This window comes from Triticum urartu, chromosome 5A (assembly GCF_056163025.1).
Source record: "Triticum urartu cultivar PI428250 chromosome 5A, HENAU_Tu73, whole genome shotgun sequence".
Classification (NCBI taxonomy): Eukaryota; Viridiplantae; Streptophyta; class Magnoliopsida; order Poales; family Poaceae; genus Triticum; species Triticum urartu.
In genome coordinates this window covers 117871508-117897531 of record NC_141877.1, presented here as the reverse complement: position 1 = coordinate 117897531, position 26024 = coordinate 117871508, and the positions used below count along the sequence as shown (strand labels likewise).

At 50.1% G+C, this 26024-nt stretch overlaps 1 pseudogene; it reads left to right on the top strand.

The window, feature by feature from the left end:
* The first annotated feature begins 994 nt into the window (after nt 1-994).
* LOC147970514 (uncharacterized) lies at nt 995-7823 on the top strand (annotated as a pseudogene).
* Nucleotides 7824-26024: the final 18201 nt, after the last annotated feature.

The following is a 26024-nucleotide window of genomic DNA, read 5'->3' as shown; positions in this document are numbered from 1 at the left end:
GACTACGCCCGGTCCTTGTTGAAGGGTAAAACAGCACACTTGATGAAAAATCGTTGTGGTTTTGATGCGTAGGTAAGAACGGTTCTTGCTAAAAGCCCGTAGCAGCCACGTAAAACTTGCAACAACAAAGTAGAGGAGGTCTAACTTGTTTTTGCAGGGCATGTTGTGATGTGATGTGGTCAAGACGTGATGAGATATAAATTGTTGTATGAGATGATCACGTTTTGTAACCGTTATCGGCAACTGGCAGGAGCCTTATGGTTGTCGCTTTATTGTATGAAATGCAATCGCCATGTAATTGCTTTACTTTATCACTAAGTGGTAGCGATAGTTGTAGAAGCAATAGCTAGCGAGACGACAACGATGCTACGATGGAGATCAAGGTGTCAAGCCGGTGACGATGGTGATCATGACGGTGCTTTGGAGATGGAGATCAAAGGCACTAGATGATGATGGCCATATCATATCACTTTTTTTGATTGCATGTGATGTTTATCTTTTATGCATCTTATTTTGCTTAGTACGGCGGTAGCATTATAAGATGATCTCTCACTAAATTTCAAGGTATAAGTGTTCTCCCTGGGTATGCACCGTTGCTACAGTTCGTCGCGCCGAGACACCACGTGATGATCGGGTGTGATAAGCTCTATGTTCACAAACAACGGGTGCAAGCCAGTTTTGCACAGGCAGAATACTTGGGTTAGACTTGACGAGCCTAGCATATGCAGATATGGCCTCGGAACACTGAGACCGAAAGGTTGAACATGAATCTTATAGTAGATATGATCAACATAGTGATGTTCACCATTGAAAACTACTCCATCTCACGTGATGATCGGACATGGTTTAGTTGATATGGATCACGTGATCATTTAAATGACTAGATAGATGTCTATCTAAGTGGGAGTTCTTAAGTAGTATGATTAATTCAACTTTAATTTATCATGAACTTAGTATCTGATAGTATTTTGCATGTGTACGTTGTTGTAGATCAATGGCCCGTGCTACCGTTCCCTTGAATTTTAATGTGTTCCTAGAGAAAGCTAAGTTGAAAGATGATGGTAGCAACTACACGGGCTGGGTCCGTAACTTGAGGATTATCCTCATTGTTGCACAAAAGAATTACCTCCTGGAAGCACGGCTAGGTGCAAGACCCACTGCGGGAGCAACTCCAGACGTTATGAACATCTGGCAGAGCAAAGCTGATGACTACTCGATAGTTCAGTATGCCATGCTTTACAGCTTAGAACCGAGACTTCAACGACGTTTTGAATGTCATGGAGCATATGAAATGTTCCAGGAGTTGAAGTTAATATTTCAAGAAAATGCCCGGATTGAGAGATATGAAGTCTCCAATAAGTTCTACAGCTGCAAGATGGATGAGAATAGTTTTGTCAGTGAACATATACTCAGAATGTCTGGGTACCACAACCACTTGACTCAACTGGGAGTTAATCTTCCTGATGATAGTGTCATTGACAGAGTTCTTTAATCACTTCCACCAAGCTACAAAAGCTTTGTGATGAACTATAATATGAAAGGGATGGATAAGACAATTCCCGAGCTCTTCGCAATGCTAAAGGCTACGGAGGTAGAAATCAAGAAGGAGCATCAAGTGTTGATGGTTAACAAGACCACTAGTTTCAAGAAAAAGGGCAAAGGGAAGAAGGGGAACTTCAAGAAGAACGGCAAGCAAGTTTCTGCTCAAGTGAAGAAACCCAAGTCTGGACCTAAGCCTGAGACTAAGTGCTTCTACTGCAAAGGGACTGGTCACTGGAAGCGGAACCGCCCTAAGTATTTGGCGGATAAGAAGGATGGCAAAGTGAAAGGTATATTTGATATACATGTTATTGATGTGTACCTTACTAATGCTCGTAGTAGCGCCTGGGTCTTTGATACTGGTTCTGTTGCTCATATTTGCAACTCGAAACAGGGGCTACGGATTGAACGAAGATTGGCTAAGGACGAGGTGACAATGCGCGTGGGAAATGGTTCCAAAGTCGATGTGATCGCCGTCGGCACGCTACCTCTATATCTACCTTCGGGATTAGTTTTAGACCTAAATAATTGTTATTTGGTACCAGCGTTAAGCATGAACATTATATCTAGATCTTGTTGGATGCGAGACGGTTATTCATTTAAATCGGAGAATAATGGTTGTTCTATTTATATGAGTGATATCTTTTATGGTCATGCACCCTTGATGAGTGGTATATTTTTGTTGAATCTCGATAGTAGTGATACACATATTCATAGTATTGAAGTCAAAAGATACAAGTTTAATAATGATAGTGCAACTTATTCGTGGCATTGCTGTTTAGGTCATATTGGTGTAAAGTGCATGAAGAAACTCCATGTTGATGGACTTTTGGAATCACTTGATGCTTGCGAACCATGCCTCATGGGCAAGATGACTAAGACTCCGTTCTCCGGAACAATGGAGCGAGCAACAGACTTGTTGGAAATAATACATACTGATGTATGCGGTCCAATGAGTGTTAAGGCTCGCAGCGGGTATCGTTATTTTCTGACCTTCACAGATGATTTGAGCAGATATGGGTATATCTACTTGATAAAACATAAGTCTGAAACATTTGAAAAGTTCAAAGAATTTCATAGTGAAGTGGAAAATCATCATAACAAGAAAATAAAATTTCTACGATCTGATCGTGGAGGTGAATATTTGAGTTATGAGTTTGGTCTTCATTTGAAACAATGTGAAATAGTTTTGCAACTCACGCCACCTGGAACACCACAACGTAATGGTGTGTCCAAATGTCATAACCGCACTTCATTATATATGGTGTGATCTATGATGTCTCTTACTGATTTATCACTATCGTTTTGGGGTTATGCTTTAGAGACGGCTGCATTCACATTAAATAGGGCACCATCTAAATCCGTTGAGACGACACCACATGAACTGTGGTTTGGCAAGAAACCCAAGTTGTCGTTTCTTTGGGGTTGCGATGCTTATTTGAAAAAGCTTCAACCTGATAAGCTCGAACCCAAATCGGAGAAATGTGTCTTCATAGGATACCCAAAGGAGACTGTAGGGTTAACCTTCTATCACAGATCCGAAGGCAAGATATTAGTTGCTAAGAATGGATCCTTTCTAGAGAAGGGGTTTCTCTCGAAAGAAGTGAGTGGGAGGAAAGTAGAACTTGATGAGGATAATTGTACCTTCTCTCGAATTGGAAAGTAGTTCATCACAGAAATTAGTTCAAGTGATTTGTACACCAATTACTGAGGAAGCTAATCATGATGATCATGAAACTTCTGATCAAGTTACTACCGAACCTCGTAGGTCAACCAGAGTAAGATCCGCACCAGAGTAGTACGGTAATCCTGTTCTGGAGGTCATGTTACTTGACCATGACGAACCTATGAACTATGAGGAAGCGATGATGAGCCCAGATTTCGTGAAATGGCTTGAGGCCATGAAATCTGAGATGGGATCCATGTATGAGAACAAAGTATGGACTTTGGTTGACTTGCCCGATGATCGGAAAGCAATAGAGAATAAATGAATCTTCAAGAAGAATACTGACGCTGACAGTAATATTACTGTCTACAAAGCTCAACTTGTTGTGAAAGGTTTTTGACAAGTTCAAGGAGTTGACTATGATGAGAACTTCTCACCCGTAGCGATGCTTAAGTCTATCCAAATCATGTTAGCAATTGCCTCATTTTATGATTATGAAATTTGCCAAATGGATGTCAAAACTGCATTCCTTAATGGACATCTTAAAGAAGAGTTGTATATGAAGCAACGAGAAGGTTTTGTCGATCCAAAAGGTGCTAACAAAGTGTTCGAGCTCCAGTGATCTATTTATGGACTGGTGCAAGCCTCTCGGAGTTCGAATATACACTTTGATAGTGTGATCGAAGCATATGATTTTATACAGACTTTTGGAGAAGCCTGTATTTACAAGAAAGTGAGTGGGAGATCTGTAGCATTTCTGATATTATATGTGGATGGCATATTGTTGATCGGAAATGATACTTAATTTTTGAATAGCATAAAAGGATACTTGAATTAGAATTTTTCAATGAAAGACCTTGGTGAAGCTGCTTATATATTGGGCATCAAGATCTATAGAGATAGATCAAGACGCTTAATTGGACTTTCACAAAGCACATACCTTGATAAAGTTTTGAAAAGGTTCAAAATGGATCAGTCAAAGAAAGGGTTCTTGCATGTGTTACAAGGTGTGAAGTTGAGTCAGACTCAATGCCCGACCACTCAGAAGATAGAGAGAAAATGAAAGTCATTCCCTATGACTCAGTCATAGGTTCTATCATGTATGCAATGTTGTGTACCTTACCTGATGTGTGCCTTGCTATAAGTTTAGCAGGGAGGCACCAAAGTAATCCAGGAGTGGATCACTGGACAACGGTCAAGAACATCCTAAAATACCCGAAAAGGACTAAGGATATGTTTCTTGTTTATGGAGGTGACAAAGAGCTCGTCGTAAATGGTTACGTTGATGCAAGATTTGACACTGATCCGGATGACTCTAAGTCACAAACTGGATACGTATTTATATTGAATGGTGGAGCTGTCAGTTGGTGCAGTTCCAAGCAGAGCATCATGGCGAGATCTACGTGTGAAGCGGAGTACATAGCTGCGTCAAAAGCAGCAAATGAAGGAGTCTGGATGAAGGAGTTTATATCCGATCTAGGTGTCATACCTAGTGCATCGGGTCCAATGAAAATCCTTTGTGACAATACTGGAGCAATTGCCTTGGCGAAGGAATCCAGATTTCACAAGAGAACCAAACACATCAAGAGACGCTTCAATTCCATCCGCGATCAAGTCAAGGAGGGAGACATAGAGAATTGCAAGATACATACGGATCTGAATGTTGCACACCCGTTGACTAAGCCTCTCTCACGAGCAAAACATGATCAGCACCAAGACTCCATGAGTGTTAGAATCATTACCATGTAATCTAGATTATTGACTCTAGTGCAAGTGGGAGACTGAAGGAAATATGCCCTAGAGGCAATAATAAAGTTTTTTATTTATATTTCCTTATATCATGGTAAATGTTTATTATTCATGCTAGAATTGTATTAACCGGAAACTTAGTTCATGTGTGAATACATAGACAAACAGAGTGTCCCTAGTATGCCTCTACTTGACTAGCTCGTTAATCAAACATGGTTAAGTTTCTTGACCATAGACATGTGTTGTCATTTGATGAACGGGGTCACATCATTAGAGAATTATGTGATGGACAAGACCCATCTGTTAGCTTAGCACTATGATCGTTTAGTTTATTGCTATTGCTTTCTTCATGACTTATACATGTTCCTATGACTATGAGATTATGCAACTCCCGAATACCGGAGGAACACTTAGTGTGCTATCAAACGTCACAACATAACTGGGTGATTATAAAGATGTTCTACAGGTGTCTCCGATGGTGTTTGTTGAGTTGGCATAAATCGAGATTAAGATTTTTCACTTCGTGTTTCGGAGAGGTATCTCTGGGCCCTCTCGGTAATGCACATCACTATAAAGCCTTGCAAGCAATGTGACTAATGAGTTAGTTGCGGGATGATGCATTATGGAACGAGTAAAGAGACTTGCCGGTAACGAGATTGAACTAGGTATGATGATACCGATGATCGAATCTCGGGCAAGTAACATACCGATGACAAAGGGAACAACGTATGTTGTTATGCGGTTTGACCGATAAAAATCTTCATAGAATATGTAGGAGCCAATATGAGCATCTAGGTTCCGCTATTGGTTATTGGCCGGAGATGTGTCTCGGTCATGTCTACATAGTTCTCGAACCCGTAGGGTCCGCATGCTTAACGTTCGATGACGATTTGTATTATGAGTTATGTGATTTGATGAACCGAAGTTTGTTCGGAGTCCCGGATGAGATCACAGACATGACGAGGAGTCTTGAAATGGTCGAGAGGTAATGATTCATATATTGGAAGGTTGCATTTGGACATCAGAATGATTCCGAGTGGTTTAGGCATTTTTCCGGAGTATCGGGAGGTTAGCGGAAACCCCCGCGAGAAGTTATGGGCCTTATGGGCCGTAAGAGGGAAGCACATCAGCCCACAAGGGGCTAGTGCACCCCCCCCTTGGGCAGGAGGCCGATTAGGACTAGGAGAAGAGCCCCCCCCCCTTCCTTCTCCTTTTCCCTTCCCCCTTTCCTACTCCGTGTGGGAGGTGGAATCCTACTAGGACTAGGGAATAGTTCTGGTAGGACTCCACACCTTGGCGCGCCCCCTTAGGGCTGGCTGCCTCTCCCTCTCCCTCCTTTATATACGGAGGCAGGGGCACCCCTAAAACACACAAGTTGATTTTTTAGCCGTGTGCGGTGCCCCCCTCCACAGTTACACACCTCGGTCATATCGTTGTAGTGCTTAGGCGAAGCCCTGCGTCGGTAACTTCATCATCACCGTCACCACACCGTCGTGCTAATGGAACTCACCCTCGGCCTCAGCTGGATCAAGAGGACGAGGGACGTCACCGAACTGAACGTGTGCTGATCATGGAGGTGTCGTGCGTTCGATACTTGGATCGGTTGGATCATGAAGACGTTTGACTACATCAACCGCGTTACTAAACGCTTCCGCTTTCGGTCTACGAGGATACGTAGACACACTCTCCCCGTCTTGTTGTTATGCATCTCCTAGATAGATCTTGCGTGATCGTAGGTAAAAATTTTGAAACACTGCGTTCCCCAACATACACACCTATAATTCAGAATTGAACTGAACGACCCATTTTTCTTGTACTGAAGCTTGTTCTTCACTATTTGGTTTACAGGGGTGCCAATGATGAACTGAATCATTTTAGTTCTGGCTACTCCCCTCAGGTCTGAATCAAGAGCAGCATCAGTACAATTCAAAATAATTGAAATTTTATGAATTTTGTGCTAAGCAAGCATACCCATTAGCACACGGGATGCCTTGGTGAAATGCACTCACTCACTCCCCAAAATCAAAAAAGAAAACTACAGAGGCGGAAGAAAACGAGAGGAAAGATTTTGAGTTGTGACCATTGCTTTTGTTGAACGCCCCCTCGTTGAACGGCCTTGATTGGGAGTGGTAAACGGACTAGGGTAGCGGCTGTGAACGGCTTGGGGCGGCGTTGTAGTGCGAGGCGGGCTGGGGAAGTACAGCGCGGTGGAAGGCCGGCTAGAGCAGCGTGGCGCGGTGGGACCCCGGCTGGAGTAGCGCGGCGGCTAGGTAGGCCTTACAGCGCAGCCGAGGAAGGTAGGCGGCACGGTGGAGGTGGCCTGGTAGTGCGGCGACCGGGGCCTGGTGGCACTAAACTATGGGACATTTGTACTACAAGCACTGAGTCTAATGCAATCTTGAACTTTCAGGCTTCATACACAAGCTAGCTACCAATTGCTAAAATCAATCACCACCAGCAAAACACAAAAAGGATCTCCAAATGGTCGCTCGAGGAAGAGCTGGCTACTGAACCCGGCGTCCTTGGTCATCATCTGCCGTCGGGAGCAGCCATCCACTAGTTCGTAGAGGGATCTAGGCATTCAGCGACATCAACGGCTTTGGAGCGGTAGACGATAGCAACATGTGGGATGGGTTATTACGCATGTGGGGCAGCGGATGACAGCGGCAAAATGGCAACCCAACCACTGTAGATAGGAATAGGAGCTGACGGCCGTGAACTGATGCTCGCCATGAACTCGACCATCCGGATACCACAGGGCTGGACTAGGGACGGAGCTGGACACACTGCAGAAGTCGCCAGAGAGCTTACAGTAGCAGTACATGGACCCAGGGGCAGCAATGGGGAGCTCGTGGAAGCAATTGGATGACGGCCTGGGAGTTTTAGATCTGAGAAAAAAACGTGGAGGCAGCCTGAACGCTATGAGCAGAAAAAGAGAATGGGTTGTGGGTCGCTTGGCCAGGAGCAGGTAAGCAGGGCGAGCGGGTGGGGAGGGAATCGGGCGGCAGCGCGTTCGGGAGGGAACCGTGAGGCCGCGCGATGGGGATGAGCCGGGCGGCGGCGCACTTGGGAGGGAGCAGGGCGGCGACGCGCTTGGAAGGAGCCGGGTGGCAGCGCACTTGGGAGGGAGCCGGGCAGCGGCGCGCTGGGAAGGAGCCGGGCGGCCGCGCGCTTGGGAGGGAGCCGGGCCGCGGCGCGTGGGCTAGGGTGGGAGGGGGTGGACGCAGGCGGAGGAAGGAGGTCGGGATGGGGCGCAGAGTAGTTGGGGAAGCAGATCGGGCCCTATAGGGCGCCGGAGTAACAAAATATTATTACGTTATACTGGTAACAAAATAGCCATGTCCTATATATATACTCCCTCCGTTCCTAAATACTTGTCTTTCTAGGTATTTCAACAAATGACTACATACGGAGCAAAATGAGTGAATCTACACTCTAAAATATGTCTACATACATCCGGAGCAAATGTAGTAGTCATTTAAAATGCCTAGAAAGACAAATATTTAAGAACGGAGGGAGTACATATTAAGCATGTGCTGACTTGATGCATTAATTGTTGTGTAAGTACATAATTAATGCTTCTTTCTTCTTTTAGCCCTCCGGATCAAGCCAAACTTCTGTAAGGAGACGAGGCCCGAAGAAAAGGTTACGCTAGTATGAAAGGTTTACGATCGAAGAAGTCGCTCGAGATGGCCAACCGATTGCTCCCAAGCGGACCAAGGACACATTTGTACATCAGTGCGGAGTTGTTGTTAGGGATAGCGTCCCGATCAACATCCAATAATGGAATAAGAAGAAGCACCCTGAAGTTTCTTATGTCCAAGATAGACTGAAAGATGATCTTTGAAACTCGCTGATGACACATTTCAGCCTACCACCAGAGGAGGATCCGAATAACCCAGTTATACAGCGAAAGGTCAAGGCGTTTGCTCTTCAGAAGATGGCAGGACTATTCAAGAACTGGAAGAAAGAATTGAAGAAAACGTTTGTTGACGAAGACGAGACTCCAGAATTCACCGGTAAACATGAGAAGATAAGAGATCACTGGCCCGCATTTGTGGCCTACAAAAAAACGGAGAAGGCCAAGCAAAGGTCACTAACAAACAAGCAAAATACTGCAAAGAAGCAGTATCACCATGTTATGGGGTCAGGTGGCTACATCAAAGCCCAGCCTACGTGGGACAAAGCTAAGCAAGACCTACTTGCTAAAGGGGTCCAACCAGCGACATTGCACTGGCCAGATCGGTCAAGGACTTGGTTCTTCGGGATTGGGGGAACTTTGGACTCAGAATTAGGGAAGTGTGATTGGACGAAGGCTCAACTTGCAATACCCATCAAGAAGCTTGAGGAAGCAATCAAGACAGCGCAGGAAGGGACGTTCATTCCTGACAGAGAGAAGGAAGAGCTGACAGAGGCCTTCGGGAATCCTGAACATCCTGGAAGAACACGAGGCACATCAGGCTCCGTTCCGTGGGTGCATGGGTTTCCCGACAGCGGCGGTTATAGAAGCCGAGAGAGAAAGAAGAAAGAGGAAGTAAGCGAAATGCAGAAGATCAATGCAAGATTAGCGAAACTAGAGAAACTTGAGAGTCAGTGAGCTACCGACCAACCATCTCAGCGGCACGAAGATCCTTCGTTCGACGCTGCCCCCGAAGCTACCCCACCATCTTAGCGGAGAAGCAGTGTGGCTTCCACGAAGATCATTCAGCCTGATAGCACGGCTCCTCGCTACCCCATGGATTGTATCACGGAGAATGAACATTGTGTGCTAATGGCGAAATGCCAGAACCTAACCTTGAAGGCAGTGGTCGGCTCTGTCTTACCTCCTCGAGCTGAGGGAACTTCCCATTGCCGTCTGGTTCCACATGGCTTTGCTATTGTCGGGATGGATGAAATAATGGAGGCATTTGAGGGGCTGGAGCTTGAATACCCTACAGGTGAAGGGGAGATGCTTCTGGAAAATGCCTTAAGGAGTACCTTTCTATGGAGAAAGGAGAACATCAAGCTTCCAAAATGGACGCCACCTCATCACACTCAGCTAGAGGAGACCCCTCAGCAGACTCCTCACGGTCCAGCTCAGCCGTCTCAACTGCCTGAGTCATCTCCGGCGCATGAGCAGTCTCCGGCGGAGGAGGCCCCTCAGCAGAGTACTCTTCCACCTCAGCTGTCTCCGGCGCGTCAGCGGACTCCTCCTCCTCCTCCGCCTCCTCCGGCGCGTCAACGAACTCCGCCGCCTCAGCAACGGCGGAAGAGAGCCACCGTCGCTCCAACGGCTAGCAGTACAACAGGCGGGAAGAAATTCAAATTTGGTCCAAGCCTCAAGGCTTCTCCAAAGTTACCATATGAGAGGACTAACGAGGAAAACAAGGACATCATGGCTGCCGAAGTGCAGGCCCATTTTGAACGGAAATGTCCATCTTCGAAGGAAACAATAGATCCGGTGAAAGCAAAGCGCACTCTGGATGCCCTTAGGCGACCACCACCACCTCCGTCGCAATCACACTATCATCGTTGTATTGGAAAGACATATGATGAAGTGCGGCGGTCAGGAAGTACTACCAGTGCTGCAAGACGAAGTGGGAAAAAATTCCTTAGCTCGGCGAACAGGAGAAGCAATCGTGCCCCCTGATGAAGCTATGTACCTAGGGTAGGGTCATGGATCTGTCCAACATACCCTCCCCAAGGACATCTCTACAAAGAATCAGAAGCAGTCGAAGAGAAACCATCATCCGCTCGACCATGAAGATGTGCTCACTCGACCACCTTGAAGACACTCGAGCACCAGGAGATGAGAAACCTTTCACTCTGCAATGGTCAGGATTTAAATCATAGCTTTATGAGCATTTACAGCACTTTACTTCAGACGTTACCTGTAACGTTCCCCTTTATGGGCATTGAACCCTGTGTAGCGGAGGGGAGCTGTGGTGCTGGCGCACTCTATATAAGCCACCCCCCTCCTCTGGGACAGGGGTTCGCACTTTCTGTAATTCACACACATATATTCAGTCGACCGCCTCTGGGCTCCGAGACGTAGGGTTGTTACTTCCTCCTAGAAGGGCCTGAACTCGTAAACTCGTGTGTACAACTCCTCCATAGCTAGGATCTTGCCTCTACATTCCTACCCCCCCTATTCTACTGTCAGTCTTAGAACCACGACAGTTGGCGCCCACCGTGGGGCAGGTGTCTTAGCAACTTGTTGGAGAAGTTGCAATTTTTCCGATCCCCTTCATCATGGTTCCAGGCGGAGGTTGGCCTGAGGGCCGCGAGATCCATCTCGGCGCGCTCGTGTTTGTCGTCAACGACTCCGCTTGGCTTCAGGAGGCACCACTCGACGCCGACGTGCTCCCCGCCCGCGGGGCGACGCACTTTCGCTCGTGCGTCTGCGGCGTCCTCCTGCGGCAACCGTCGACCCAGTACCAGTCGACTTCAGCAACTTTCCCCCTCCCTGCGACCCGCCGGAGCAAACGCACCGGCCGGTCCAGGCTTCAGCGGTGGGTGAAGCATGCGATGGCCCGCCAGTCGGCCACCCCTCAAGTCGCGGTGATTGAGCCCGACGAATCTCTCTACGGCCTGTTCGATCTGTCGACTGGCTCCGTAGAGACCGCATCCGAGTGCGACAGCAGCGACCCAGCGGCGGAAGTCCTGATGGTCAATGGACCACGCAGTCCTCCTGGCTTCAATAGTGAAGACGGAGGCGACGGGAACGGCGATCTGTCGCACGTTCACGGGGAGTACCGCCCCGAACCCCTCTCCTCGCAGCAGAGGGAGGAACTTCATCGCCGGAACATGGATGCCCTGCATACTCCTATAGTTGGAGAGACCCCTGAGGCCCAGGCCTTGGAGCAGGCGCGCTTGGCCAACCTGGCTGAGCGCACTCGACTGGAGAACCTCCAGCGCGCACTCGACGATCGCGCTCGACAACGTGCTCCTAAGTCCAGTCGACACCAACTTTTTCCACCTCCGACTCAGATATATCGAGCCCCCATCCAGAATCTAGCAGCTGCTGCCCGGATAGCAGAGTCGATCCAACCTTCCCAATCAGAAGCTGCCCGAGGTCTGGTGCAGATCAGAGCCTTGCTCCGGGCAGCGGGGGAGCAGAATACGATCGTATATCAGTCGCGGAATAGGATCCATAGCAGATCCGTGGTTGCAGACACAGTTCAATCGGCCCATAGCCCAAGATTGCCCCCGGGGCGTGAGGGACGTGGAGATCGACGTGATCAGTATAGGAACCGAGAGCAGTATGATCACTGAGCCGATCGCGACGATCGCCGTCGAGTGCCTACGCCTCCTTCAAGGAGTGGGTCATACATGCCTCGGCAACATGAAGACAAGCGCCCTCACAGTGTCGGAAGAGGTATTCCAGTCGACCCCAGGGAGGCAGGCTTTGATGCGAGATCTATTCTTGTGCAGGGCTTGGTCGACAGAAATAGAGCTCACCGAGAGGGCCATGACAGAGATCCGCAAACCAGCAACAGGGTGCATGTCTCTGGTCCAGAGTGCTTCAGTAGAGCTATCAGAGCTGCGGTGATTCCCCCCAACTTCAGGTTGGCGTCTGAAGTTAGCAAGTTCACCGGAGAGTCCAAGCCTGACACTTGGCTGGAAGACTACCGAGTGGCTGTCCAGATTGGTGGCGGCAATGATGAAGTGGCCATGAAACATCTTCCTCTCATGTTGGAGGGCTCGGCTAGAGCATGGCTGAATCAGTTAGCGCCTGGCAGCATCTATACTTGGGAAGATCTCGCCCGAGTGTTTGTCAGAACATTCGAGGGCACTTGCAAACGGCCGGCAGGTTTGACAGAATTACAGTGTTGTGCTCAGAAACCGAATGAAACTCTAAGGAATTATATCCAGAGATGGATCACCCTACACCTGTCACATCCCTGCTTTCCTGTTATGCATTAGGGTTGGTTGAACTTGTGCATCAATGTTTAAATTTCTTTTAAACGTGAAATGGGGGCTAATCAACCCCAACACACACCCCCCCTGAAAATGCTAATTTCCAACAATTTGAATTTCAATGAACCCAAAATGCCCTTCATAAAAGCCCACCATTTTTTATCTTGATTAAAACCTCTGCCAAAAATGGTCTTGCAATTTATGGAGCCATTCTGGATTTTTGAACAAGCCATAAGTATTTGAATTTGGGCATTTTAAATGCTATAAATATTTTAAAGTGCTCAAATAATCTTGGAAGCATTTTTAGGAAGTTGAGAATATTCTCAAATGTGCCTCTGAATATTTCCAGAGTTTTTGGAAATGAAATGGTATTTATTCTATTTCAATACACAGAGCAGGAAATAAATAAAAGAGAAAACAAAAAGGACCAGAGACTTACCTGGAAGCCCACCAGCCGGCCCACCTAGCTGGCCCGGCCCAGCAGCCGCTCCATGCAGCTGCTTCGCCTAGCCACTGAGGCGAGCAGGTGCTCGACGGCGAGCACAGCAGCGCGCCACGCAGCACCCTGCCTCCCTGCCTCACTCCCTCGTCGCCCTGTCGACGTGGGACGAACCCCCTCTCTCTCCCCAACCTCGCAGACACTCGCTCTCCCCTCTGGCTCCTCTCTCTCGCCCTCCCCGACGCCGCCCGAGACGTTACCGTCGCCGCCGCTCGCCGCAGCCGCGTCCAACACCGTCCCCGCGCCCTCTCACCGTGTCCGGACGGTTCGCCGTCGTCGACTACGTCGACCAGCCGAGCTGCACAACGCCGGAGCCCCTGCATCGTCCCCGCCACCGCCGTCTTCAACCTTCGGCCGCCGTCGATCGTCGTCGTCGATCCGCCGCACCCGAGCTTCCCCGAGCACGCTGACCGCCTCCGCAGCTTCCCCGTGAGCTGCTGAACCTCCCCGTACCTTTCGTTTCGCCCCTAGAATGTCGTAGACGCTGCGCCTCTTGTGCCCGAACGCGCCGCCGCCTGACCACGTCGCCGGCGATGCTCCGGTGACCATTTGGTCACGGGCTTGTGCCCATCACACTCCCCGCGCCGCGTATATGCTGTAGGCGCTTTCGCCGCATCGCCTAGGCCACCGCAGCCACGAGCACGAGCACACCCGAGCCTCGGCCTCCGCCGAGCTCGTCGCCGGCGATGCTCCGGCTACTCCCCGGCCACGCCGTCACCGTGGTTGGATGCGGGCGAGCAGAAGCTACCCGTAGCTGCTCTCCGCGCATCAAATGGTGCCCTGTGGGCGATTCCCGCAGCGCGCCGCCGCGTCTGGCCTCGCCGGCGGCTAAACGCCGGCAGGCTTTGACCCGCTGACCGGCGAGGTTGACTCTGCTGACACGGGTTGACCTCCCCCTCTCTCTCACTGACATGCGGGCCCCGCCCGACTAATTACTCTGTTAGTGCTAACTAACTAGGTTAGTTTAATTAGTATAGTCACTGACTAGTGGGCCCTGCCCAGTTAATTAGGCTAACTAAACGTAGTTAGTGCATAGAGTCACTGACCAGTGGGCCCCACCAGTCAGGTTTGACCTGGGCTGGCGCCTTTGACCCGCTGACGTCACAGTGACGCAGTGCTGACGCAATTATTCATTTTATGGATTTATTCTTATATAGGAAATTCCAGAAAATAGCCTAAACTTCTAAAAATCATAGAAAATCAACCATAGCTCCAAATCAAACAAATTATATATGAAAAATGATCAGAAAAATCCAATCTATCCATCTGTAATGGTTTCATGCATGAAAAAACACTTTAACCTTGCTGCTTAGGTGAAACAAGCTAATACACTTATTATGCATAAGAGCTTAAGCTTTCATTTGAATCTTTGATTCAAATGGACCCATTTCAACTTGTTTCACATTGCATTAGGCAGGACACATCATTTTGCCATGTCATAGCATGCATCATATTGTTGCATATTGCCATGTGTTGATTATACTCTGTGGTGTCTTTCGTGGTAGGTTCTGCCTCCGAGGATATCTCCAAGTATCCAACTGAAGGGCAGTACCCTACTACCACTCCATCAGGCAAGCAGCCCCATTGATCATATCGATACAATCCCATGTTCTCGCCTCTGCTCTCGTTTACTGCATTAAGACAACAACGTTTCAAACTGTTGTGTGCTATAGTAGTTGAACCCTTATCCTCTGCATGACCTGTCATTGCCGGAGTAACTAGATGAAACCCACTAGCATGTGTAGGAGTTGGTTGAGCCATGTTTGTGTTTCCTACCTTGCTATGCCTGCTATGCTTAGAGTTGTGTCAGGTCTGGTTCATCTGGGTGATGGGCTAGAGTGAAATGATTGTGTCGGTAATGTGAGGGTTGTGTTGAACATGATTTGGTAAAGGTATCGATGAGAGGCCATGTAGGAGTACATGGTGGGTTGTTTCATTGAGGCCGTCCATAAGAACTGAGATCTGTATGTGTGATTTAAGATTCAGTTACTACCATACATTGAGACCGAAACCAATGGACCCTCTCGGCCTCTTAATCACCCTAGTACTCTGTCCGGGAGTTGCAATTAGTTTCTGGTGTTTGTAGGTTATGTGTTGGCGGTCGTGCGTAGCGCTGACCCTAGGGGTGGGCTATGTTGCGGTAGATACACCGTGGCCGGGTATGCCGGGCGCCCGTTTGGCATCTCGGGACCCTGTTCACATCGTTCGGGGCCGTATGTGGAAACCTCGGCCGGACTCCCTACAGATGGAACCTGGATAGGCGATAAACCTGGACTAGGGACTTGAGTGTTTAGGTAGGCCGTGGCCGACACCCTCGTTGGGCTTCCGCTTGAAGGTTGCTGAGTACATGTCGTGTAAACGGCGGTAAGTGGTGAGAGCGTGTATGAAGAAGTACACCCCTGCAGGGTTAACATCATCTATTCGAATAGCCGTGTCCGCGGTAAAGGACTACTTGGTTGCCTATACAGTTCATAGACAAGTTAATGGTTACTACTAAAATACTCAAGATAAGTGTGAGTATCGAGGATGGCTCTCTCATAGGATGACGAGGGAGGATCCCCGGTAGAGTATTGTGTTGGTGATTAGTGGACTCGTGTGCCAAAAAATATTTTACTAGTGGTGTCTGTAGGATAGCTTAGACAAGAGTCAAAGCTGGCTTCCTGCAATAACTCCACCACCTTCTTGAGAATGAGCATGTCTAGTAGGTTCTATTGTAAGACTTGATGCGTACCTTTGTACTCATGTTTGCTTAATTACTGTTTTCAGACGACAACACTGCCCCCTCCAATGGGTTTTATGTAGATCTCGACGTCGGTGAGTGACTTGCCACCCAGGTGGTGATCCTGGCCATGGAGGGCCCTATGTAGATAGACAGGCTTCGAGAAGCCTTCTTTCTTTCTAGTGTTTGTACTCAGACTATTTGCTTCCGCATGTGCTTGTATGCTTGTATGGCTTGAGTGTCGGGTCATGTGACCCCTACCTGTATGAACATCTTATGTATGGCTCTCTGGAGCCTTTAAATAAAGTACTTGAGTTGTAGAGTTTTGTTGTGATGCCATGTTGTATTTGCACATATCGAGCATATCGTGTGTATGATTGAAATGCTTGGTATGTGTGGGATCCGAAAATCTAGTTGTTTATCCTTGGGATCCTTTCTTATGGGGAAATGTAGTCTAGTGCTCCTCGAGCCATAGTAGTCTGCTACAGCCCGGTTCACCGAAGTCCTGCTAGCCCAGCACTACTGCTCAGGACACTTGACTGGCCGACATGTGTTTCACTTTGTTCCTATGTCTGTCCCCTCGAGGAAATGTCACGCAGTGACTTCCGGAGTCCTTCCTAGCCTGCTACAGCGCGGGTTCCCCGGAGTCCTGTTAGCCTAGTGCTACAGCCCGGATTCACTCGCTGATGACCGACATGCTCGATGTGATTCATGTATGCCTGTCTCCATAGGTCTGTGCCGCTTTGGGTTCATGACTAGCCATGTCGGCCCGGGTTCTCTGTCATATGGATGCTAGCGACACTATCATATACGTGAGCCAAAAGGCGCAAACGGTCCCGGGCCATGGTAAGGCGACACCCGTGGGGATACCATGCGTGAGGCCGCAATGTGATATGAGGTGTTACCGGCTAGATCGATGTGACTTGGAATCGGGGTCCTGACAACACCACATGGTAGAAGATGTGTCAGATCATCAGGCAATTTGTGCCTTTAAAGAAGGTGAGGGAGTCCTGGATTAGGGGGTGTCCGGATAGCCAGACTATACCTTCGGCCGGACTCCTGGACTATGAAGATACAAGATTGAAGACTTCGTCCCGTGTCCGGAAGGGACTTTCCTTGGCGTGGAAGGCAAGCTTGGCAGTACGGATATGTAGATCTCCTACCATTGTAACCGACTCTGTGTAACCCTAGCCCTCTCCGGTGTCTATATAAACCGGAGGGTTTTAGTCCGTAGGACGAACAACAATCATACCATAGGCTAGCTTCTAGGGTTTAGCCTCCTTGATCTCGTGGTAGATCTACTCTTGTACTACCCATATCATCAATATTAATCAAGCAGGAGTAGGGTTTTACCTCCATCGAGAGGGCCCAAACCTGGGTAAAACATCGTGTCCCTTGTCTCCTGTTACCATCCGCCTAAAGGCACAGTTCGGGACCCCCTACTCGAGATCCGCCGGTTTTGACACCGACATTGGTGCTTTCATTGAGAGTTCCTCTGTGTCGTCACTTTTAGGCCCGATGGCTCCCCCGATCATCAACGATGATGCGATCCAGGGTGAGACTTTTCTCCCCAGACAGATCTTCGTATTTGGCGGCTTTGCACTACGGGCCAATTCGCTTGGCCATCTGGAGCAAATCAAAAGCTACGCCCCTGGCCATCAGGTCAGATTTGGAAGTTTGAACTACACGGCCGACCTCCGCGGAGACTTGATCTTCGACGGATTTGAGCCGCAGCCGAGCGTGCCGCACTGTCACGATGGGCATGATCTAGCTCTGCCGCCGAATAGTGCCCTAGAGGCCGCACCCGCATCAGCTCCGATCCTTAATTCAGAGCCAACTGCGCCAATCGAGGATGGGTGGTTGGACACCGCCTCGGGGGCTGCAATCTCTACGGCGATGGAGCCGAACACCAGCCCTATTCTCTACGAAGCCCGTGACGCCAAGGAGCCGGACTCCTCTCCAGACTCCGAGGCCTCCGCACCCCTACCGATCGAACTCGATTGGGCGCCGATCATGGAGTTCACCGCCGCGGACATCTTTTAGCACTCGCCCTTCGGCGATATTCTGAATTCACTAAAGTCTCTCTCTTTATCAGGAGAGCCCTGGCCGGACTATGGTCAGCAAGGTGGGGATGCGGATGATGAAGAAATTCAAAGCCCACCCACCACCCACTTCGTAGCCACTGTCGATGATTTAACCGACATGCTCGACTTCGACTCCAAAGACATCGACGGTATGGACGCCGATGCAGGAGACGATCAAGAACCAGCGCCTATAGGGCACTGGAAAGCCACCTCGTCATATGATATATACATTGTGGACACCCCAAAAGAAGGCAATGGCGATGGAACAGCAGAGGATGACCCCTCCAAGAAGCAGCCTAAGCGCTGGTGTCAGCGGCGCCGCTCTAAATCCCGCCAAAGCAAAAATGGTGATTCCAGCACGGGAGATAATAACACCCCGGACAGTGCCGAAGACAACCACCTCCAGCAAGATTCAACACAGGAGGATGGAGAAGCCAGCCCTCATGAGAGAGCGGCAGACAGAGAGGTCGAGGACGATAATTATATGCCTCCCTCCGAAGACGAGGCAAGCCTCGACGACAACGAATTTGTCATGCCGGAGGATCCCGTCGAACAAGAGCGTTTCAAACGCAGGCTTATGGCCACGGCGAGCAGCCTCAATAAAAAACAGCAACAACTTAGAGCTGATCAAGATTTGCTAGCCGACAGATGGACTGAAGTCCTTGCGGCCGAAGAGTATGAACTCGAACGCCCCTCCAAGAGCTACCCAAAGCGCAGGTTGCTACCCCGATTAGAGGAGGAAGCACCTAAACCTACATCACCAGCGCATGATGCGGCCGACCGGCCACCCCGTGGCCGCGACAGAGAGGACTCTCGGCCCTCCACTCAAGCCGCACCCCGGCGCCGCTCAAAAAATACCAAGGCACGGGAAAATGCGCCAGACCTGCGAGATATATTGGAGGACAAGGCAAGGCAAACAAGATCGATCTACGGATCGCGTGGGCGCCCCATGGCACAAGACGGTAATCGTCACTCCGGATACAGTCAATCCGGCCGGGCCGAACATAGTAGACAAAGCTTGTTTGAGCTGCGTCGTGATATAGCCCAATACAGAGGCGCCACACACCCACTATGCTTCACAGATGAAGTAATGGATCATCAAATCCCCGAGGGTTTCAAACCCGTGAACATCAAATCATACGATGGCACAACAGATCCTGCGGTATGGATCGAGGACTATCTCCTTCATATCCACATGGCCCGTGGTGATGACCTACACGCCATCAAATACCTCCCACTCAAGCTTAAAGGACCAGCTCGGCATTGGCTTAACAGCTTGCCAGCAGAATCAATTGGTTGTTGGAAGGACCTGGAAGCCGCATTCCTCGACAATTTCCAGGGCACTTATGTGTGACCACCAGACGCCGATGACCTAAGCCACATAATTCAGCAGCCAGAGGAATCGGCCAGACAATTCTGGACACGGTTCCTAACCAAGAAAAATCAAATCGTCGACTGTTGGGACACAGAGGCCCTAGCAGCCTTCAAGCATAACATCCGCGACGAGTGGCTTGCACGGCACCTAGGACAGGAAAAGCCGAAATCAATGGCAGCCCTCACCACACTTATGACCCGCTTTTGCGCGGGAGAAGACAGTTGGCTAGCTCGCAGCAATAACATGACTAAGAGCCCTGGTAATTCGGATACCAAGGACAGCAATGGCAGGTTGCGTCGCAACAAGCAAAAGCGCCGCATTAACGGCGACAATACTAAGGATACGACAGTTAATGCCGGATTCAGAGGCTCTAAACCCGGTCAGCGGAAAAAGCCATTCAAAAGAAATACTCCGGGCCCGTCCAGTTTGGACCGAATACTCGACCGCTCATGCCAGATACATGGCACCCCCGAAAAACCAGCCAACCACCCCAACAGGGATTGTTGGGTGTTCAAGCAGGCAGGCAAGTTAAACGCCGAAAGCAGAGACAAGGGGCTGCATAGAGACGACGAGGAAGTGCCCCGGCCGCCGAACAATAGTGGACAGAAGGGTTTCCCCCCACAAGTACGGACGGTGAACATGATATACGCAACCCACATCCCCAAGAGGGAGCGGAAGCGTGCGCTAAGGGACGTATACGCGATGGAGCCAGTCGCCCCAAAGTTCAACCCATGGTCTTCCTGCCCGATCACTTTTGATCGAAGGGACCACCCCACTAGCATCCGTCATGGCGGATTCGCCGCATTGGTTCTAGACCCAATTATTGACGGATTTCACCTCACTAGAGTCCTTATGGACGGCGGCAGCAGCCTGAACCTGCTTTACCAGGATATAGTGCAGAAAATGGGCATCGATCCCTCGAGGATTAAACCCACTAAAACGACCTTTAAAGGCGTCATACCAGGTGTAGAGGCCAACTGTACAGGCTCAGTTACACTTGAAGTGGTCTTCGGATCTCCGGATAATTTCCGAAGCGAGGAGTTAATCTTCGACATAGTCCCGTTCCGCAGTGGCTATCACACACTGCTCGGGCGAACCGCATTTGCCAAGTTCAATGCGGTTCCGCACTACGCATACCTTAAGCTCAAGATGCCAGGCCCTCGAGGAGTCATTACGGTCAATGGAAACACCGAACGCTCTCTCCGAACGTAGGAGCATACGGCGGCTCTCGCAGCGGAAGTACAAAGCAGCCTCTCAAGGCAATTCTCCAGTCCGGCCATTAAACGTCCGGACACTGCCAAGCGCGCCCGGAGCAACCCACAACAAGACCGCCTGGCACGTTCCGAGCAAGCGTAGCAATGCGGCCCCAACCCCAGCCCTCGCGAACTTGCGAAAACAGTGTTGCGCGTACATAACTACACTCTGGAAATACCATGGGCACAGGGGGAGGGGCACCATCACGGCACACCCGAAACGCGGCTTAAACCGCACTAGGGGCTGCCGATTTCTTAATTTTCTCTTATTTTCAGGACTCCATTCTTCGGAAGGCTTGTCCAGCAGTACAATTGCCGCACAAACAATACAACAACCAGGGGAGCAGAAAGCTACGCCGCACTATGGAACTCTAAGGTGGTCTCTATAACGAGCAGTATACCTGTTTCACATACCATTCCGCAGCTCATCCCTGGAAAGGACATGTTAAATAGTCCCATCTTTTGCTTATTGCACTATTTGTATCGTTCTACTTTGATCGCAGCTTTTTTAAATAAACAATGCATAGCTTCCGTCTATTATTGCATTACTCTTTTTTACGAATATATGTTCATTAATGACATGTTGCACCCGTACACTTTGGTACGGCCAATACGCCAGGGGCTTAAGTACCCCACAATACGGTGTGAGAAGTCCGAACACTTTCACAAGTGCGGCACCCCGGACTTATAGCATTATATGCATCGGCTCCGAATCATGTCTTGGGTCAATAGTTGGGTTTGCCCGGCTCCTATGTTTTGGTACCTTACATTCCGTTATATCGGCTAAGGTAGCACTAGGAGAACTACTGCGATTGTGCCCCAGTTGAGCTGGGCTAAGCACCTCAGTAGAGAAAGCTAAAACTGACCGTCATGATGAGGCGAGAGCTGGTCGCTGTTCGAGAGGTTTTCGAGTCCCTAAAGACTTATGCCGCTTAGAGCGAGGAGTCGGCTTTGTCCGGCCTAGGCGTGGATAGCGCCCCGAACTCGGTCTTCCGAACACTAGGGGCTTCGCCGAAATTTAAAATTATAGAATTCTATGGCTAAGTGAGAGTGTTCAAGCATTATAGTCTGATTGCCTTGTTCGTTGTGTTGAGCGCCTCCCTCGAAGGACCCAAGAATGGGGAAAAGAGCGCTCATGTTTATCCCGAACACCCCAGCACTCGTGGCATGGGGGCAGAAGCCGACGACTCGCCATCTCTCAAATTTGATAAACGGTCGCATAGAAGGTAATATTTTAAATTCAAAAGCGTTGCTTAGTGCATATGAACAAGTTTTCAGTGTACAGGATCACAAATGTGAGTTTACTCAAAAATTACATCTTTGGAGCATTCATCCGCTATAAGGCGGGCACCCTTCAGGATGCCCTCATAATACGCTTCTGGGACGCGATGCTCCTTGCCCGGCGGCGGCCCGTCCTTCACCAGCTTCTCCGCATCCATCTTGCCCCAGTGCACTTTAGCACGGGCAAACGCCCTACGGGCACCTTCGATGCAGACGGAGTGCTTGATTACTTCAAGCCATGGACAGGCATCCACCAGCCGCCTCACCAGCCCGAAGTAGCTCCCAGGCAGAGCCTCTCCAGGCCAAAGCTGAACGATGAAGCCCTTTATGGCCTGTTCGGACACCTTGTGGAGCTCGACCATTTTCTTTAGCTGGTCGCTCAAAGGCACCAGGTGACCGGCCACAGCATACTGAGACCAGAACACCTTCTCCGTCGAGCTCCCCTCCTTGGATCGGTAGTAGGCGGCGGCATCGGACGCACTGCGGGGAAAATCTGTGAATGCTCCTGGAGAACTCCGGACTCGGGTAAGTAACAAGTAATTCACTTTCACGTGCTTGCTTTGCATAATGAATGTCTTACCCGCCGCTATCTTCTTCATCGCTTCAATTTCTTGGAGGGCTTTCTGGGCTTCGGCCTTGGCAGACTTCGCGCTTTCGAGGGCTGCCGCAAGCTCGGACGCTTGCGTCTTTGAGTCAAGCTCCAAACTCTCGTGTTTTTTCACAAGAGCCTGGAGCTCTTTCTGCACCTCCTCCACCCGCGCTTCCTGCTTCCCTCTCTCTGTGCGCTCCACGACCACTCTGTTTTCGGCCTCGGATAGTGCTTTCTTAAGGGTTGCCACCTCGGTCGTGGCCCCTATAATAGCACGTTGATCCTGTCATTTTTGCAACCACATCTTCTCTATATACTTGCGCAAGGTATTACTTACCTTCCCTCTCCTCGAGTTGCCTCTTGGCATGGCCGAGCTCATTCTCGGACCGCGCGAGGTTTTGCTTCAGCGTATCCACCTCCGCAGTCAATGCGGTGGAGGCCAGCAATGAAGCCTACATACGCATATTGACTTGATTATGTTAGACTCCTGCGAATGTTATTAGATCCTCTATTCGGCTTTTCTTTCCGAACACCGAACAGAGCATCAGGGGCTACTGTCTATGTGGTAATATTTTTACATATTCTTTACTTACCTCAAAGCCTGTTAGAAGGCTAGCACAGGCTTCAGTCAGTCCGCTCTTGGCGGACTAAACCTTCTGGATCACCGCACTCATAATAGTGCGGTGCTCCTCGTCGATGGAGGCGCCGTTAAGCACCTCCAGCAAATTGTCTGGTGCCTCCGGTTGGACGGAGGTCACCGGCTCGGTAGGCTTGCTCCTCTTGGAAGGAGGCTACCTACCGGAGTCCGGAACCGTTGAAGGTTCCGGTGCGGTGTCCGGCTCAAGGCCGGACTTGGAGCCCTTGGGGGTTTTATCCCCTTTGCGCCTGGAGTCCGGGAGGTCGCCTTGCGGTGCCTCCAGGACCACCTCCTCCTGGCTTGGAACCTGTTGGGAGAGCACCTCGGCGTCGTCCGTAGGGTGGGGGGAGGTAGCTGTCGGAAGAGAATTCACATCCGACGAATCTAGGGTACCGCTCGACGACACGTCGAGCCGGTCTTTGGGTGGACTGCATAAACATGTTCGACGTAAGGAAAAGCTGTGCAATGGAGGAATACTATGAATCACTCTGGTATCCGGATACTTACGATTTCGCCAGGGGCTTGGCCCTGAGCGGCCACTCCTCTTCGCCGACGTCGGCGTTGGTGGAGTAGTCCGGAGGAAGGGTTTTCCCCTTCTTGGACCTTTCGGCCTCCCCAGTTGGGCGGCCTTCCTTTTCTTCCCTCCCCCGCGGGAGGGGGAGAGGTCTCTTCTTCCTCCTCCTCGTCCTCATGGGAGGAGTGCGCCTCGGAGTCGTCGGATGATGAATCCGACACCTCCAGGCGCCGGGCACCCTTTCGAGTCCCCGTGGCCGCCTTCTTGGCCTTCTTCTCCGGCACCACATAGGGTGCCGGAACCAGCAGCTTCGCCAAGCGAGCGTCCGCTCGGCCTTCGGGCAAAGGAGCCAGACAGTTGATCTGTCCGGACGTCTCCTGCCAATCCTGTCAAAGGTAAGGGAGCTTAGATCCCGCATGGAGTCAAACTATGAAAAACTAATACCCTATAAAAGGTAAAAACAGCTTATCGCACTAGCATGACGCTGCATGCTGAATCCGCGATCCTCGGTAGCGGATGCGGGGGCCTCAGTGCCCTTGAAAAGCACCTTCCAGGCATCTTCGTATGTCGTGTCGAAGAGCCTGCTCAGAGTTCGGTGCTGCGCCGGGTCGAACTCCCATAGGTTGAAAGCCCGTTGTTGACACGGGAGGATCCGGCGGATGAGCATAACCTGGACTACGTTGACAAGTTTGAGCTTCTTGTCCACCAGGGTTTGGACGCATTTTTGGAGTCCGGCCAGCTCTCCTTTTTTACCCCACGACAGGCCCGTCTCTTTCCAGGAGGTGAGCCGCGTAGGGGGTCCGTATCGGAACTCGGGGGCTGCGACCCATTCAGGGTCGCGTGGCTCGGTGATGTAAAACCACCCCGATTGCCACCCCTTTAGGGACTCCACGAAGGAGCCCTCGAGCCATAGGACGTTGGGCATCTTGCCCACCATGCCGCCTCCGCATTCCGCGTGGTTGCCACGCACCACCTTTGGCTTGACATTGAAAGTCTTGAGCCATAGGCCAAAATGGGGACGGATGCAGAGGAAAGCCTCGCACACGACGATAAACGCCGAGATGTTGAGGACAAAGTTCGGGGCCAGATCGTGGAAATCCAGGCCATAGTAGAACATGAGCCCCCGGACAAATGGGTGGAGAGGGAAACCCGGTCCGTGGAGGAAATGGGGGAGGAACACCACCCTCTCATGGGGCCTAGGGGTGGGGATGAGCTGCCCCTCTTCGGGAAGCTGGTGCGCAATGTCGTTAGACAAGTATCCGGCCTTCCTCAGTTTTTTGATGTGTCCCTCCATGACGGAGGAGACCATCCACTTGCCTCCCGCTCCGGACATGGCTGGAGAAGGTTGAGGTGGGGTGTGCGAACTTGGGCGCTGGAGCTCGAGTGCGCGGAAATGGATAGGCAAAGGAGGAAGAAGGCGTGGATGAAAAGGTGGATTCTTATCCCCTTATATGGGCGGACGCGACTATGCGTCCCCACCAGCCTGGTAAAACTCGCTTATCTCCCCAGCGCCGTAATCAATGGCGCGGTTGGGTTACCCACGCCGTATTGATGAGAATCCCGGAATAAGGGGACACGATCTCTGCTTTGACAAGACGTGCCAAGGAAACTGCCTTGCTAAACGCGCTGAGGTGGGACAGTGAAACGATTCAAATAAAGACTTGGCCGTGGTGTGATGTCACGCTATGGAATACGTCAGCAGATTAGATTTGTGTAAATATTATTCTCTCTATAGCAATATGTGGAAACTTATTTTGCAGAGCCGGACACTACCTTTGTGTTCAAAATCTTCTATGAAGTACTTGGAGGAGGAACCCGCCTTGCAATGCCGAAGACAATCTGTGTGCCGGACTCGTCGTCATTGAAGCCTGGTTCAGGGGCTACTGAGGGAGTCCTGGATTAGGGGGTGTCCGGATAGCCGGACTATACCTTCGGCCGGACTCCTGGACTATGAAGATACAAGATTGAAGACTTCGTCCCGTGTCCGGAAGGGACTTTCCTTGGCATGGAAGGCAAGCTTGGCGGTACGGATATGTAGATCTCCTACCATTGTAACCGACTCTGTGTAACCCTAGCCCTCTCCGGTGTCTATATAAACCGGAGGGTTTTAGTCCGTAGGACGAACAACAATCATACCATAGGCTAGCTTCTAGGGTTTAGCCTCCTTGATCTCGTGGTAGATCTACTCTTGTACTACCCATATCATCAATATTAATCAAG